The 14700-nt window shown below is 42.5% G+C and overlaps 1 long non-coding RNA gene across 1 annotated transcript; it reads left to right on the top strand.

Moving 5' to 3' along the window:
* Positions 1 to 4550: 4550 nt before the first annotated feature.
* LOC142060740 (uncharacterized) lies at positions 4551 to 7251 on the top strand. Its single transcript, XR_012661901.1, has 4 exons — positions 4551 to 4678; positions 4891 to 5147; positions 6763 to 6906; positions 7151 to 7251. It is a non-coding gene; the product is annotated as an uncharacterized LOC142060740 (long non-coding RNA).
* Positions 7252 to 14700: the final 7449 nt, after the last annotated feature.

The following is a 14700-nucleotide window of genomic DNA, read 5'->3' as shown; positions in this document are numbered from 1 at the left end:
CTCCAAGAGGTACAGCTCCTCCAGTGCCACTGAACCAAGTCAACTCCCCTTGAGTAAATTTTCCCATTTTCATCACAAAATATTATTGCAAATAAGAGCTGTTCAGTTGATGCTGCATGTATCTCGTGGACTACTGCGAAGTCTGGTTAAACTAAGAAATTGCTAGCTGAAGTAGTGGTCCAGAGGAAGCAGCAATTATGTATCTATTGTCTGATTGCTACTTTTTTGCAGCAGGGATGACTCCTTGACATTAGGCCTATGGAGTCTGCCCGTTAATAGTAGTTTTAAATGGTCAAGAGGTTACAGCAGTAAGGAATGTTAGTAAAAAATGTCTCTGTGGAGTTTAAACAACCAGTATTTTAGACAGGGCTTGGTGGGTTACTGTCCCTGCACAAACAACTAGAATGTGAGAGTCTGGGCTGGGAAATACTTAAACTGTTTGGAAAAACTTGTTTTGTGCAGCTTGAGAGTGTCCCTGGAGGCTGTGGCCCAATGCCATGACTCCTGGTAAAGGCTGGGCTGCAGTAACAATGAAGCTTTTATGGGGAAGCTGGAGTGCAATCAGAAACTTTTCGGTCCCGAGGGATTATGGGGAGGGGAGTTCCTGGGTTCAAGATGTCTGGCACATTATGCACATTTCCACCAGGATTTGGGGGTGTTCTATGGCATGCAAGGTATGCAAATTGCTAAATGTGTTTTTGATTTTGCTGTGTTGTGCTGTCTTTGTTGGGTGATCATTTTCTCTTCAGTGTAGCCAGAAGACAGGATGGGTTCATGAGAGGAAAAGTGAGGTTGTCTCACAAGCAGTATTGATCTATGAAGAGCTTATATTTTTGATTCCTGAGCATGCTCGTAACTGGGTGGCTGCAGATTATTCACTGATTAAACTTCCTCTAGTAAGAAATGTCCTGAACTGAAAGGCATCTTTGAAGGTGCACTCCTTACCAAAGCGATCAGAAGTGTGCGTATAGAAACAATCTTATTCCTTGTTGCTGTTACTTAACCTTAATCATTTGCATGCTGTATATAGCAGATGCCAGCAAGAGGTCTAGCAAGTTACCAAAGTATCTGCTCAGTCAGCATTATAGTGTCAATTCAGATTTTCTTCGAAGGTATCACACTGCTGTTAATTAATTTGAGGGCTTTGTTACAGGAGAAGAGGCATTTGCTATTAGACATAGACTGCCATTACTAATGGTGTTAGCTGCTAGAAAAAACAGGGCAGGATGGGTCCTACAAACCAAAGAAGGGGCCGTTCCTGAGGTCTGAACTAGCACTGCCACCATACATCTGTTCCAGCATCTGCTTTGGGAACATTAAATCTGATCCAATGCCCATTGAAATCAGTGAAAAGATTCCTACAGATTTCAGTAGGCTGTGGAAGGGACCGTCCAGAGGCTGAGGAGCAGCTAAGCCAGCATTGCACGGTTAGCTCCTTGTCAGCCTGCAGTGTGAGACGAAGGCCATACCCTGCACCTCACACTCACCACACACATGCCACGTATGCCAGGGCAGTACAGGGCTGGCCAAACCCTTATTCTGCTGGGCGAGGGAAATGGGTGCCACATGAGCCCGGGAGTAGAGAGGTTGGAAGTAAATATTTTTTTTTAGATTACAGAAATGTAGTTACTGAAGACAGACTGCCCAAAGATTGTAGGATTTGATGGTTTTTATTGCTGCTCTCTTTCCTTTCTCTGAACTCTCAAGGAAATGAACCAGTGACAAGGAAGCTGGCTTGCTGATGGCATTCCCCTGCCAGGGCCTCCTTGTCCCCCGTTTTTTGTGTCTTCCCCCTTCATTTGCTGAGATTTAACCTGGGGCCTGCCTCCAGTTTGGAAACACTGAATGGCCCTTAATGACAACAGCACAACAAAGCCCTATAAAGGCAGGATTTGTGATTTACATAGGGTTAATTACCACAACAAGCATGTTTATTCACTTCTCTAATAAATCCTTAAGACAGGAGCAAGCACTAGCTTGACCAGATGCATCCTGTGCATATATTTTTCTTGTAGCCATTTTTGCAAATCTGTGTGTGCAGGATAGAAAGAGACAAAATATCTCCCATCGCTTAGACAATAACTCAAGAGCTGTGTGCTTTTCCACCTGTAATGGCATCAGTATTTACTTCAAATCTGATACAAAATAGACTTTATCATGACTTCTCCTGTCATGTCTATTTTTTTAAAGGAAATTAGTAGACCATAAATGCCTATTAACTACAGCAGTGTGAGCTATTGCTCTGACACCTACTTGCCACAGGAGGAATTTGAGGTCCATGTTTCTTTCTGCTAAACTAATAAGACCTGGTCATTATGTTCATGAGGTTAAAAACCTGCACTGACAGGTGCTGGTGCATGTCCAGCCCCTGCAGTGTGAAACTGTGCTTCTGCAAAGGTCCCACAAAGTCCATCATTAGCTTAAATATTACTGATGATGTCAAGATGAAGATTCACACCATTGAATAGAATGATTAGCTTGGTTTCATCAATCTGATTTATAGAAAAAGTAACTGATGTAGAGAGGTGGCCAGTGTCTTTGGGAGCCTCTGGTTTTAGGTGATGGATCACTTAAATGACTTTATGGGGTCCAATATTATTAAACACTGCCCCCAATTCAACTGCATTCTGATATACACAGGTTGCCAAAATGTTTTCTTCACTGTTGATTCAGCTTAGCATTAGCCATATTCTAGGTTTTCAGTGGCCACATGTGTGTAGGGTTGACTGCAACGTCCCTGATTTGCTAGAAAAGTATTTGCAATGGCTCAGCTCTGTACTGGATAGGACCCCCCCCACCGTTGCTTAGGAATTTGTGTCAGACAGAAAATTTCATACAATGCAAAAGATTTTGTCACCTTGATTCAAAGGAAATAGTTTGTGTTAATGCTTAAAGGTAATGTGAGACAAGGCAAGCTCTTTACTTTAGAACACACGTTGTGCCATTGATGTACACAATACAGTAAATATAACAGAGTCCACTGTGGTATTTACACTTACCACAAATGCATTTGCAAAATAGGATTATTTGCAATCCATTAAAATAGTTATGCTTTTAGGCAGAAACCCTATGTGTTCAGTGAAGTGCGCTCCTCCACTTTTCTTACCATTTATCAACCCAACGCATTCCTCCATATTTTTTTAATGCCTTCCATTAATAGTTAAGAAAAACCTAGGGAAAACAAACACTCTATTCCTGATTGTTTATTCACCAGTCTCTTAGGAACCATAATTACGTCTCCCAGGAATAGTGTGTTTTATCATACTGTATATCTTAAAGAGCCACTTTAGGTAAAATAACAAGGAGTGCCTTATGAAGGAAAATTGGATTCATTTTAAAACTTTTTTAACCCTCCAAAGAATGGCTCTTTGTTTACTTCTTTAGTGCATGTGGCAACTTGCCCAAGTAAATACTATGCTGCATAAATACCAGAGATTGGTATTTATGATATTACATAAACATACTCTGAATAATGACTCATTGTTGCAGTGAAGAAGAACGCAAGCAATATACATTGCAGTCAATGCATTACTTCTTGTCACAATATTAAGTGGCACTGAAGCATTGTAGTACAAAATGATACTGAGATTGGGGAGGAAAAGTCCTATAGTCTTGTTTAACACATCTGAGTTTACTAAACAAAACAGAAAACAGCCAAAACAGGAATGTGATGAGGATAAGAAACACAGCAGGTTAGTCATCAATATGCAGTGGCAAGAAATCAGTCATTAGCTATATTTTGGGGTTGATTGATTGGCAAAAGGTTTATTGCTCTTTAAACTAAAAACTCATCCAGTACATTCATACCGCTGTTACAACAACGAGCTGAGCCCTCAGGGCTCATACTCCTGGCCTGCAGTGATACTTGGGCCCACTTACGGTAATAGGATGTTGATACCAGTTTTTCACTCATGGAGCCTCGCTTTCAAGTAACTTTATTTTTCAGAGTCTTAGTTTATCCAGCTACAGTTTCATTAAACATTTACCTGAATTTCAGCAAAATTCTCTGTGTGCAAGGACTTGTTTGAACAAAAATGTCACCATGCCACACTTTGCATTACTGCCAAATGATGGCTCCTCTGCTACATGGGGTTCAGATCTGAGAAATCAAAACTCCAAAGGCAAGATATGTATGCCAAACCTTCTCTTTTAAAGACAGTGGGGTATTAAATAACTTTATTTTTCACATCCACGGTTGTAGTCTGTCTTGTCCAAACAGCAAAAACAAAATACACTCAAATCCTTAAAGGCCCTTTAAAAAGAAAGATTAAAATTGTCACCCATAATCATGCACTAGCCTAAAAGTGTGATTTTTTGAAATTCTCCTTTTTCCATGAAGTAGGCACAGCCCTTCAGGAACAGCAGAGAAATCCCAAAGGCACAGCGTGTCCACAAAACGGGTAGTTGATCCTCCTAAGATGCAGACGTTTGTGGGTGCTCTGTGCTGGGTGCACCCTATTTCATGAATATAGGTTTGCACATTATGACAGAGGAGTGGCTTCTTTTGTTTGCTGTGGTTTATCATCAGAAGACATTTTCTCCCTAGGTGTGAATAAAGGGGTGAATTGAGGAGTAACCCTTCTCTCCTCCTGCTCTCTCACCTGAGAAGATAGCACTGGATGTTCCCAGCAGCCTTGCAAAGTTCATGGGTTTATGGAAACCTCTGCACTACCGCATGGTTAGTAGCTGTTTATTGTGGTTATTTAACTGTACCTTATTCCTCTAATTTTTACTAGTTCCTGGTTTTACTTCTTTAGTCAAAACCCACCGTGTTTAAGCAGAGCTGTGTTTTGATGTTTTCCTGGGTGTCATGTGCTGTTCCATCTCATACGCAAGGTCTTACTGCATAAATGGAACGCTCATTGACTTTTTCTTCCTTGCACTTCACAGTTTTTGTACAGAACAGGAGGGAACACAGACGACGGGAGAATAGAAGGCTCCTGGTCTGCAAGGAGCAATGTTTAGAGGATGTGTCCTAGGCCAGGACCCAAATGCATGGCAATAGTTTGCTGAGGCTCTGCTAGCAAACCTGGGAATGACTGTGATGCCCCCTATGCCGCTCTGGATGACAGAAGATTTATGCCTTGGCCACTCACAGACAGCTGCCTAAAGTGCTGCAGGTCCAAGCAGAAAGCTACACCTTTAAGGTTTGTCCTCATTTCCAATTTTCCCAGAAGCAAATGGAGCAGTAATGTATATCAGCAAAGTTGAGAGAACAAGAAATATGGTCAAATTCCAAATTTGATCACAGTTCTATGTTTTGTTTTGTTTTAGGTTTTTTTGTTATTAAATCAGTGCCACAGCCCAAAGCCTCCAGTTTTATGGTGTTTGGTGCTCTTCAAACACATGCTGGCATATCATGCTGAGACATCACTCCTTCATTTGGATTTTGAAGCCATGCCTCACTAACAGTTATCTCAAAACACATGTTGAAACCTGTCCCAGGCAGCTTTAGCTTGAATTCTTTCTTCACATTGTTTGGGGTCCTCTCTTCCTGGGAGCCTGGGAGATGAGATGGCAGACTAAGGTCAGCACCAAAGCTTGATAACAAGCAAGCCCCATCCAAGCCCCACAGAAGTCAGTGGGAAGGCTTGGGTGGACAGCTGTGGTTTTGACTCAGGCCCAGCGATACTAGAAAATAACAAAGGGGACAGAAAGAAATAGCTTGGTCAGCTTTGGGGGTTATTCCTCCTGTCTTTTAGAAAGAATAAATACATGTTTTTTGTTATGAATTTTTCTGAAAAGTTGTTTATGCTCCCAGTCACCCATGTCATAGCAATGTGCCTGTGTGATGAAGGCAGAGCAATTCTGAGCTTACAGGTTTAAACATCCTTTTAAAGTATAGTTCTTTGCAAGGAACTGTGAGTCACTAGTCTTCTCTCTAACATGCTGGTCTGCTTTACCTAAAAGCATCCATACACTTTGCATAAGCATGAGGATCACACTGACAAAGAATGATAGCACTGCTTAAGTAGTTAAGTTGGTTATTTATTCATGTAAATGAATGTGGATCAAGACTTTTTTCTGTGATCTAAAGCCGCTGCCAAACCTCTGATTAATTTGTAACTTTTATTGTGTCCTGTCTCATTCTTTAATTTCACACAAAAGGATGCAGACACAATTTAACTGACAATTGCTTTGAAAACAGCAGCCCTCTGTAGCACCTCTCAAAGAAGAAAACAGGCAAGAGATTGTATTTTATTACTTTATTTCTGCAGGAGTAAGCTGCACGCCCATGATGGCAGCACTCACTGTGCCTGTAGAAATGCACAAGAAAAATACTGTTCTAGGCAAAATGTACATATGTGGGCCTAGTGCACAGGCACCACTTACAAATCAGGTTAGGTTTTATGCTTTTCAGAAGTTCAGCTATCTAAACAAGGCAATTAAGTTTTGGCTCCTTCCCCTAACTATTGCTGCAAAAGTGAGTACCCACGTGATTGCAGAAGGTAGAGAAGGATGAGGCAAACTCAGCTTATAACATTTGTTGCAATGGCTTAGAAAAGGATCTTATAACTTGAAGATGGTATCGCAGCCATTCAGTGGTGCTGCTTCTTTCTGCCACTCCCCACAAATGCAAACAAAGCAAATTCTATCTCCCAATTTCACCCGTTGTTGTTTGTACAATGATTGGCATTTTTCAGATATCTTTTCTATTATTTTTCAAAGACCTTTTCTATTATCTTTGTTGATCAGAAAGCAAAAAGATAAATAAATCTGCAAACCAGACAAGGTCAAGTGTTAATTAAAGTTGTCTGACAGGTGGGAAGTTGACATCCAGTTACCAAAGCAAGAGACTCAGCTCTTTTCTTGGCCAGTTCAGTGTCAGATTTTTTGGAGTCCTGAAGAATATAACTGCTGGGCAAAAGAAGATATGTCTCCCCTGCATCTCAGCATTCCTGAGGGGTAAGAATGGTTCAAAGTAAGGATTCTCAACTCCACAGTTAATGTTTGTTTGTAAACTGTTTTAAGATTCTCAAATCAAAGGGATATATGGACCACATCCACAAATGTATTACATTAAGACAAGACACATAGTTACAGATATATATAGAGACAGAAAAAAAATGGAAAATTATTTCATTGAACTTTGTACAGTTCTGCAGTATTAAACCTCATTAAAATTCAAAATTCCATTTTAATTCTACAGTTCAGTAAATCAACAGCAAGGCACACTCTGCCAGCACTGGAGTGTCACCAGAGGAGGTGAGAATTATCCCAGACAGAAAGCAGTGGCTGCAAAGGAAGTGCTGGTAAGTCAGATGGCACCGAGACTGGAAAGCATGCACATATGAAAATGAGCCTAAATAGGATCCTTAACCAACCTCGTGGGAACTACATTCTTCTTGCCTCTTGCCTCAAGAGTCAGAGGGCAGGAGTGTCACCATTCCTGCCACCCACTGTCTGAGAGCAAGGAGGGGCAGGAATGGCACCAGCCAACGTTCAGGTCCTGTAGTGGCATCACCCGGTTGTCAGCTGCCCTATTCCAGCTGGGACAGGAGACTTTGACGCACAAGCACTTTCATGCTCAGCATACCACTGTTCTAGCTAGTCCGCTCCATCGTGCATTCCAGGGTGCCCCATCCACCTCATCCCCCACAGCTCACTGAGAACACTTGGCCTTGGCTTCACATCTCTGTGGCCTCTTGGCTCCTTTTCTTTCAGCCAGATCTCTGCTTGGATGTAGGGATCAAAGTGTCTTAGACTGACTGTTGGTGAAAGAAAAATGCACAGGAGAAGCTCCCTGAGAAAAGGCAGACGGATGACTATGTTGTCTGTTTTATGTATATATACATAGCTTTTCCTGGCGTTCCTTCTAACGGCGGAGTTGTGGTAGGATTGTGCTCCAGAATTTCTAAATAGAAATATGCTGAAAAAATCGCTTTTCCACACAATGCTGTGCAGCCTATCCTTTCTGATGCAGATGTCTATGAAATTACTTGTGTACCTTTTAGCACAAGACCAGATAAAGGTATATGATTGTATACTTTCACACTCAACAGAAGCTTCTGTTGCTCTGCAGCATTCAGAATGTGCCCCATCTCTGTGACGCAGCTTACCTGTCTGACTTCAGTCCATGATAAGAAATTTACTCGAGAGTATCTGAAGAAAAGCTTAGTCCCCGTGCAAAAGGTACTCAGTAGCTCTACAGGAGATGTGTTGTCAGAGATGTCTAAGAGCAATCACAACTGAATAATAAACTACAACAATGGCCTGGATTCCCCCATAGTTTATGCAGTTGATGTTGCTGAAAATACCAGAACCTACAGCCTTTGGGCAGCTGTACTTAGATGCTACATCATGCAATGCCACAAGTATCCATGGATTTAAGGGTAACATATTTAGTGTACTTAGGTGTGTTATCCACAGAATATTTTCTTTAAAATCAATAGTATAGAAGAGTTTATCTTAGAAAAAAAAATAAATCTCAATGTTCTTGTCAGATGCCTCCAAGTGAATCACTAGTCATTCCTGCTCACTGAAGAAGTCAACTGTTTTTTTTTCCTAACTGCAAATGCTCTAAACTCAACCTGTGATCTGAAGAAAACAGGCAATGTACTTTCTTTCATTGGCATCAATGTGCTAATAAAGATTCTGCAATTGGATTTTATCTGGCAAGATGATTAATTGAATTGCTGCACGAGTGCAAGTGGAATAATTCAGATCCATCTCCCATCCCTGCATTTGTCTGTCCATGTAGTAAAGGGGTTTTGGCTTGGTTTTTTTTTTTTTTAAAAAAGCACTTGGCTTTTGTCAAGCATGCAGCTTTGACTTGAAACTGGGTCTGTTGACTGAGTTCCATTTTTTACCACTTTATACCTGTAACCTTAACTACCTTTTTTAAAGAAAACTGAAATCAGTCTCATTGATGATATTATATGAGTCAGAGACGTGTCAGAGACTAGAAGTGTGATAGCTGTTCTCCAGCAACCACAGGCATCCAGCTAGTATTATTTATGTACCATCGACAACAGGACATGCTCAGACTTGAAGGACTAGTGCTGACCTTCCCTTGCTAATCATTTATACACTCCTTGTTTTGAGTGCTCCACCTTAAGGTTTCTCATGACTCACTTTCTCTCTGGAGTTAACAAATAAATCCTGAAGGACTCTGTACACTTCCAAGTGTGTAACCTGTCCCCTTGTACTCGCCTTGTTCCCAGCAACAGAAGCTCTCCAGGTAGTAGTGCTGTTTATTATGGTGTGACCTTGGAGCTGTAGGACTTAGCTGAGAGGATGGTGGTGTTCAGGTTGTTTTAGGCTTCTCCTGCTGAATGTCAACCCAATGCTTTCACAGGTGCTACAAGGAAGGGATAAAGTCCCTCTGCTCTCTGGAGACAGGGAGGTTGTACATTTATAATTAACCCTCCAAACAGGGAACCTCAAGTGTTCAGGTAGATACCTTGCCATAGACAAAGGTTTATTGAAGCAAAATGAAACCTAATTATATCTCACAGGGATGTATATATATCTTATAATATATATTATATATAATATCTACAATATAATATACATTTTGTTATTGTATATTTGCAGTTCTACCTTAGATATACATTATACATTGCATGGGTATATATGTACTTATATATAGGCATGTATATCCATATATACATGTGCATATATACATGCATATGTATATACATATATGTGTGTGTGTTTATAAACACACATGCATTTTTTAAAACCATTTTTTCTCATTGGACATGGCTGAGAGCACTTGCAGACATTTTTTTTTATCTGAAGGGAACAGTAAGTTGAGGAGACCTGTTTCTGGGTTGTTCAGACCAAAAGACCTCATGCTGGGCACTCAAATGCAGAGGCTGCTGCTGCTAACTCTTGTCCTCTCTGTATTGAATGGCTCGTCTGCTCAGTGGGGCTGCTAGTGCTGACATCCCCACTTCCCTTGCACTGCTTTTGGGACGAAAAAGCAGTAAATAGTCGCAAATGCTTTGAACGTACAAAGAGTGTACAAGGGTGAATATTATGAATAGTACATATATTATGGAAAGTAGCAATAATGGAAAAGCACCGATATTATCATTAGTGAGTCATGTAGCAGTTCACAAGCAAGATGATGAGCTCAAGAAATTTAGTGGAAGCAGAGGTGAGAGAAGAGGACATAGGTACAACAGGGTGCAAGGAAATGCCTTCTTGCCTTTATCCTTTCTTTGTGTAGCTCTTCCCCAAGAGGCATTGCAGGAAAGTGGAGTGGGTGGGGAGAACCTCTCAACTGAAGGTTTGTGGAGAGCTTTGGAGAGAGCTGGTCTGCCTGGGGCAAGATTGGCTTGGCTTTGGGGTCAGAGGTGGAGGGGAGGGAGGAACATCCTTTGGCTTATGTTCAGCAGAGGCTGTGGGGCTGAAGCTTAATTGTAGGGGCTTGGGATAGGCCAACAAGGGTGGGGGAGACATCAAAATATCATCAGAAAGAAGGATCTAACACGCTAAGAGCACTGCTAATGGTCCCTTGTCAAGACACATCTAGTGGGATGGATCTTCACCACAGCAGTCACAGGGGAGCAATGTTAGAAGTAGGGCACTATGGGTTGGTTCAGTGTGAGGGAGTAACTTAAACTGCAGGGCTATGATGCAGAGGATGTGGTTCTTTTAATTCCTTCCCCTTGTCCCATTGTTTCCTTCCCAGGCGCACACAAAATCTTCCTCTGCCCCTCCCTCCCAGCTCAGCTTTTCTCCCCTCTTTGGCTTTTTGTCCTTTCCCTGTTGTACAGCCAAGCTCACCAGTACATACCCACGCCCAGTGCAGTAGGGATTTTCCCACATTGAGTTAAATTTGCTTTCTTTTGGCTGTTTCTCCCTATCTGGGACCCATATGTCAAGCAAAACAATTGTAAATGGAGTTAGTTCATTACTTTGGCATGGGGCAGCAAGAGGCAGGGCCAGGAATGGGTTCTTCAGAAAAGTTTGTATTTCACAGCTGTGCCCATTCGTTGTGCTGGGGGGACTCATGTAGTGAATTTACAGAGCCTGGTCACACCACAAAGCTGTACATGGGAGCCCAGGTTATGAGCCTCCTCCCTATCAGACAGGAAGATGCTAGGAAGGTCTGGGAGTCATGGGCACTCAGGCAGATCTTGCCTGCCCAGGATGTAAAGGACCTGTCCTGCCATTAGCTTTTAGAGCCAAACTCTCCCTGGCTTCATATTATGCTTTATGTATGTGCAAGAAACTGCAGCAAGTTCAGGGCTAGATTGCTTCACATCACCAAAATACAAATCCAAACATTCATCCTAGAGCAAGGCTTGTGCAACAAGACAAAATGGAATAACATAAAAGCTGGGAGTCAGAACGCGCTGCAGTGTCACTGGAGAAAACATCCCAACAGCCCCACAGGCAGGTGACGCTGAATCTGCTGTCAGATTAATCACGGATTTTTCTTTTTACCATAGACATGACCTTAAAGCTTTCCTTTGCATGCTAAAGATGCCACCTTTGGCCCTGAGAGGTGCGGTGCAGTAGAACTAAATCTTTTAATAGAAGTTCCCAGGCGACATGCCAGTACTCTGCAAACAGATAAGTTTATGGTCTTTCAGGTACAAACAGGCATGATTTGTGCTCCAGAGGAGTATGTGGTTCTTTCCATTCCTTCTCCCTGTCCCCTTCTAAGCCTTCCAAAGCACACGTGAACATGGCCCAGCAATGTAATCTTCCGAGGGCTGGTAAACAATATTCCTATTCTAATTTACTTGAGTAACTCCACTAAAAATTAGTAAAATCCCCACAAGCGCAGGCTGTTAATCATTCTGCAAAATACTAGGCTAGCTTCACTGGTATAACTCAAGAAGTCCAGCAACTCTAAGGATTATTCAAATCTTTGCTGCTGAATCTGTGTTCTTTTGTTACTGACTCCAATTTAATATTTTGTAAACATTGAACAGTTTGTAAACTGGGAAAAAATTCCTCTTTCCAGATTTGAAATATATTCTCCCATAGTGATCCTGCACCAAAATAGGCAGTGTTCACACTGGAAAAGGACCTGACTTCAAGTTATTGTGCTGTGCTAATAAAATACATCTCTTTAGACAGGTGCAGACAGCCCTGATCTTGCTTTGCTCACACTCTGCGATGTTTGGATTCGTGCCGGCTCTACAGCCGTGCTACACAGCACAGCACCTGAGCCTTGCCATGGGCTCTCAGTAAGACCGGGCAACTGGAGAACAACATTTTTCAGAAACCTCCTTGGGTCTGACAATGAAGAGCATGGCTGCTCTGTGGTTTTGTGGTACATGTGACAATATGACCATGCTCACGTGTGCAAAGCCAGCTGCTTAAAGGCATATTATGTCCAGCAACAACCCCAAGGTGTGCTGGAACAGGTGTGCCAAATGCAGTGATTTATAATGAAGCAGCAATTTATATCGCTGTTCTTTTGACTGTTTTCTGTCAGCTAGCTCAGATAGAAGTATTTTTGTCATTCTCATTGGGCCCATAGCTCATGGCGTTATTTCTTGGGGCCTGTTAAACAGGGGAGTGCTTTTCATATGAGTTTGGCTATTATCTAGGTGGTTTTTTTTTCTGTAGTAATAATATAAAACCTCTGTATATCAGGGAGGGAGAGAGGGACATGCAGAAACTGCTGTGTGCAAAATAATATTTATAAGTCTTGTGCTTAGCTATTCCTCTGTCTGCCTGGTAATACACTGTATGGTTTTGTTTGCTTCCTCCATTCAAGGATCTTAAAATGCCCTGTAGACCAAGTTGGTGGGGAGCAGTAATATTTTTATTAGATCAGCTGGTGAACAAACTGATAGACAAATAAACATGTTTTGGGGCACAAAGGTCTGTTTCCATTTTAAAGTAATCTTCAACAGAAGCAGCAATTGTCAATGGTAAATACAGTCTAAGTGCTGTGATTTCAGGTAACTGGTGCAACGTTCTTTGGTTGTCCCAGGCTACCGGGGAGGCAGCCAGTGTCTCATTGCAGCTACAGCGAGGCAGCCTAAAACCCTGAGAGGCAGGTTGGCTTTCTCAAGGCTCTGTGCCAGTTTTGGGAGATTGAGAAAATCCTGATCCAGAACTCCCAGTCTTTACTAAGTCCGTATAAACACATATTCCTCTCTTGTGGCCAGTATTGTCCCAGCAATACTTCTGGTTGCTCTCATAGAAAGCCTTTTTTTCCCCTGAGGTATTAATGTTGGCATATAGGTGTTTTCTACCAACCTTCTCCAGAAAATATAAGTTGTTCTGAAATGGGAATTAAGTAAGGAAGATTTACTACTGTTTAAAAAAGCCAGCACTTCAACACACATCACCAGAGGAACGCTTGTGATCCAAAGTATCATTGCCCATCATTGCATTGGCAATTCTTCCTTACTCAAAGCCTTTCCAGGTTTCTTCCCAGGCTATTAACATGGATTTAACATGGATTTAACCATCAGTTAAAACATCTACTGAAATGAAACTTGCCTCTAAAAATGGATTGAGTGGAAGGGACATCAAGTTATTTATCTTGCATTTTTAGTGGTATTTTTTGCAGCGTTGATGATTAACCAGGTTATTCATTTTGCCTCCCCTCCAATAACAAGGACAAAATTTGGAAGTGTTTCACACTGGTCTTGGGAGAACAAGAATGGGATGTCTTGTTCCCTGCATAGGATTAATTCTAAATTCGTTGTTACTTCCAGGTAACCTCTTCATCTGGCTGTTTGTCCTGCTGACTCCCTGGCTGTATGTTGTTAACCTAAAGATCATTGGCGAGTCAGGCATCCTTCTCCAAGGTCTCCAGTGATATGGCTGTGATGCCCAGGGCCGTTGCTTGGTGGTACCAAGCTGATGAAAAGCTGCCAGTGGTTACCCTGCTCTACAGACACATCGGAATCTGGCTGTGAACATGGGTGACTGTCTCCATGAGCCCAGCAAGAAACATGAGTGAGTTTTGTGCAGGTGCATGCCTTGGCAAAAGCCACACATCAGAGGTCTGCAGCCCTCTTCCTCTCAGGGCATGGGGTGCCCTCTAAATTCAGGGGACTCTCGCAACCCCATCCAAGATGAGGTTTTAGAATGGCAGATGTATTTTAGAGATATAGATTTCAAATTATTTGTTATCTCAGACTTATTTCTACTATGGACAGTCCTAAAGGATAGGTACAGCCTCCTCTGTCACTGCCCTCTCTGCGTACATAGAGCATTGACATGGCAGGAGCAAGCCTGGGTCATGCACAGCACTGCCACTGTTACAGCATCCAAAGCTCTCCCAGGCAGTGGAGCAGGGCTCCTCTGCCCGAGTTTGCACTGTAGTTGTGGAGTGGGGTGAGCCCAAATGTCATTTCAAGGGACATTTCCATTTCTAAGTGACCTGCTGTGGCAGTGGTTGTTACTTGCAAAGCCAGATTTTTCTGTTATGGACTTTTTTTTCCTTTCTTTGTACTTCAGTTAAAGTAATTGTGGATATAAGTGTACAGCTGGCTTCTGTGTAAGAAAAAAACACACAGTCTGCTGCAAGCAGGAGGCTACCCTGTCAGCCCAATGCAGCCGGGGCTGGCTTGCCCGCAGACCAGCACATCCCCATCCTCAGCCGTCTGGGGTGCTTTGTGCCAAACCCAGCTCCCTTCAGCCACTGCCAAAACCCTTGCAGGCCCAGGGTTGTCCTGGCATCATGGTGAAAGCCCTCGGGGAGGTGGTCTCGCAGCTCCTGGTGAGCGTCCCCGCCGAGGCAGGCATCACCTGGCCACCCGCCTTGGCCGC

Source organism: Phalacrocorax aristotelis, chromosome 8 (assembly GCF_949628215.1).
Source record: "Phalacrocorax aristotelis chromosome 8, bGulAri2.1, whole genome shotgun sequence".
NCBI lineage: Eukaryota > Metazoa > Chordata > Aves > Suliformes > Phalacrocoracidae > Phalacrocorax > Phalacrocorax aristotelis.
This window is presented reverse-complemented; position numbering and strand designations above follow the sequence as displayed.